Source organism: Tupaia chinensis, unplaced genomic scaffold, assembly GCF_000334495.1.
Source record: "Tupaia chinensis unplaced genomic scaffold, TupChi_1.0 Scaffold000257_1, whole genome shotgun sequence".
Lineage (NCBI taxonomy): Eukaryota > Metazoa > Chordata > Mammalia > Scandentia > Tupaiidae > Tupaia > Tupaia belangeri.
Genome location: NW_006159737.1, coordinates 918,796 through 922,106, shown reverse-complemented (window position 1 = coordinate 922,106; position 3,311 = coordinate 918,796). Strand labels below are relative to the sequence as shown.

Genomic DNA, 3,311 nt, shown 5'->3' with positions numbered 1-3,311 from the left:
TTGAAGAAGTATCATTGTTCGGCATGTAAATGTTTATTTGTACAAGATAAAAGAGATGCTAATAAAAACAGGATGACTTTGGGGAAACTGCCAAAGACCATAAATTTTAAAACTTTGGGCAGGTATGGCTGACTCTTTAAAAGAGACACAATGGAGCATAGAAGTTAAATGTAAGAACTGTGCTTTCCATTCCTTTTTTTCCTTCCCCATTTTATTGGTTAACAAAATTTCTTAATTGATCAAACTACTTTCATTAGCAAGTTCAGCTGACATATAAATATCTGTGAACAAATGTTTGACCTTAGACATGAAACTGTGAGTTGAATGAATATACTATAAAATAGCACCTAGCTGAGGCTATATAGCTTACTGTGGTCATTGGGAGGAGGGTAGGATATGGCAGAAGGTGAGAAATGGGGGGAGGGGGGGTATATATATATATATATATATATATATATATATACTTATATATACACACACACATATATATAAAACAAGAAATGGAAAATTATTTGTGATGATAACATATATGACTAAGCCACTATACAGTGTATTCTGAATGGGAAACTGCATCTTGTATGGTGTGATGATGCTCAGTGAATGAATGCAAAATAAATAATTAATAAAACAATAAAAATAGAAAAAGTAAGGGCTGTGAATTTCGGTCCACCTCAGGTCAGATGATCTTTCACCTATAATTCATTTATTATGTGACCTTGAGAAATGAACTGTACCTTTCCAAGTCTTGATTTATAATTTTTAAAATGAAAACAAAAGAATTATCTCTTTATATTCTTTTGGATTAAACTGGACAATGCAATTAACTTCCTTAATGCAGGACTTGGCATATATGAGAACTCAATTTGACTTTACATTTTTTTAAAGAATTATTTATTTAATTTTATTTAACAGCATCATCATTATTATTAATTCGACTAGAGAGAGACAGGGAGAAAGAGAGAGGGAAAGTGAGAAAGCAAGTTGCCAGGTCTGGGATTCAAACCATGGCTGGCCATGTGGGAAGTCCAGTGCCACCTGCCAGCCCCTGACTTTTAACTGTTTTTTAAGTTTTGTTTTCAATAAAAAAAAAACTTTAAATATGCAGTCATTCTTACTTTGGATTAGGTCCTCCATCCTTATATTCAGCCCCCAAGCATTCAACCAAAAAGTATTTTAGGGAGAATATGATAATAATCCTCCATGCTTCAGAATACTGGTATAAAGCATTCTGGAATTGATGTAAGCCTATATTTTGATAAAAATAAAATGGTTTTTAGGATGACAATTTCTTTCTCCCCCTTTTTATGTAATTAAGTATTTTCTTTAAGATATGTACTAGTGCTCACTTCAGCACATATATTAAAATTGGAATGAAGGAACGATTAGTATGGCTCCCACTCAAGGGTGGCAGGCAAATTTGTGAAACTTTCCATACTTTTTTGAAGAGAGTATTGATACATGAATGGTGTGATGGTTGCCCAACAATATATCAAAATGGTCAAGATAGTATATTTTATGTTCTGTGTATTTGACTACAATGTTTAAAATTGAAAACTGTGTATTAATATTGTCCTGTTAAGAGGATCTCAAGTTTTTAAACTATTGGTCCTTTATCAATAATTTGATATATTTGAATGGTCATAGAATGGCTAAATTGCTGTTCTACAATTACTCAGTAAATTTGGAAGCAAATAAAGCCCTATATTGCTGTCTGAAAATACAGAACAGAATGAGTTAGGTTTTGTTTACTTATTTATGCTACTAGATAACAACTCATAAGAGTAACTGGTTTTAGAACCATCTGTTGTCACTGAATTTTACACTATCATATTTTTTATACTCACAGAGAGACATGCTGGACAGGAGACAGTATCAAAGTATAATTATGTTCCAGGGTGATGCCCAAACAGCCATGTAAAACATTTTAAAAGTTCTTATGTTATTTATTTTCTCATAGAATTGACTAGAAAGCTTTCTAAAAACTAACTGGTTTAAACAACTTATATGTGAACATAAAACACGAAAATACATTTATACCAGGTGAATTTTCAGATACTTTGTCTAGCAACAAGTATGTTGATGGATGCTTTTGGGGAAAAAAAGTGTAACAGTTTTCCATTTTCACATCTTGCAACCTGAAGATAACAGTCTCTTGCTTCAATATCAAATGGACCTCTATTTGCATCCATACTCTTAAACTCCTACTGTTACATGGATTAATTTACCTTTTTTTTTAGAGGTTTTGGCCTTAGAGTGTGTGCACTCATTAGAGAGAGACAGATAGAGATAGTGAGAGAGAAAGTGAAAACCCCCCAGGATGGATGGCAAAGCCGCAATCCCTTCTCCTCCATTCTCCTCCTGGGATCTTGGGTTTGCATGCCCATTCACCTGGCTTGATTTTCAATCTACCAAATCCAGGACTTGAACCATGGTTGGCTATATGGGAGTCCAGAGATGTAACTGCTATGCCATCTACTGGCCCTTGATTTACTCTTTTTACACCCATGTCCCATTACTCTATTTCCCTTTGTACATAAAACTTTTATTGAGATAGTTATCTCAATTTCCTCATGTCTCACTCTCCTTTCAACACCCTTCAATTATCAGCATCTCCATCTTGTCTACCCAGTAGTTCATTCTCAATCTTGGTCTTCACTCAACCTGCCAGCAACATTTGACACAGTTATCACTCCCTCTTTGATAGGTTCTGTTTCAACACTTTCTCCTCCTAGTCATCTTGCTTCCTAAGCAGCCTCTTCTAAGCTCCTTTGCCTTAACTTTTTCCTCCCTCTGACCTTTACATGCTATGGTGTCCCAGGATGCAGTTCAGGGCTTCCTTCTCTTCTCTGTGCACATTCTTCTCTAGGGTCACATCTGGCACATCCTATCAACACAATTTCTCTGCCTATGATGACCACATGTGTAGATCCAGCCCTTTCTCTTTTATGGACCCAGTTTTATATATCCAATGACTTACTCATCCTTTCCTTTAAGTGTCTGAAGCATCTGCCCAAAGCCACAGTCGTAATCACCTCCTCCAGGATGTGTGCCTTTCAGTTTCCTCTATTTGATGTGGTTGGTAAGTCCAAATATGCAGAAGTTATCCTTAGATAACTTTCCTACTCTCCCACAATAAACCTATCAGCAAACCTTATCACCACACTTTAAAACACTGCTTTCCAAATCCGGTTATATTTCCACCTCCCCTGTTACTGTCCCGCAATAAGCCATCATCAACTTTGACCTCTAGAGTACAACAGGCAATAGTCTCCTCACCAGGATTCCGGCTTCTGCTCCTGCCCTGCTCGGGT

At 36.0% G+C, this 3,311-nt stretch overlaps 1 pseudogene; it reads left to right on the top strand.

The window, feature by feature from the left end:
- Positions 1–1,338: 1,338 nt before the first annotated feature.
- LOC114007942 (uncharacterized) lies at positions 1,339–1,439 on the top strand (annotated as a pseudogene).
- Positions 1,440–3,311: the final 1,872 nt, after the last annotated feature.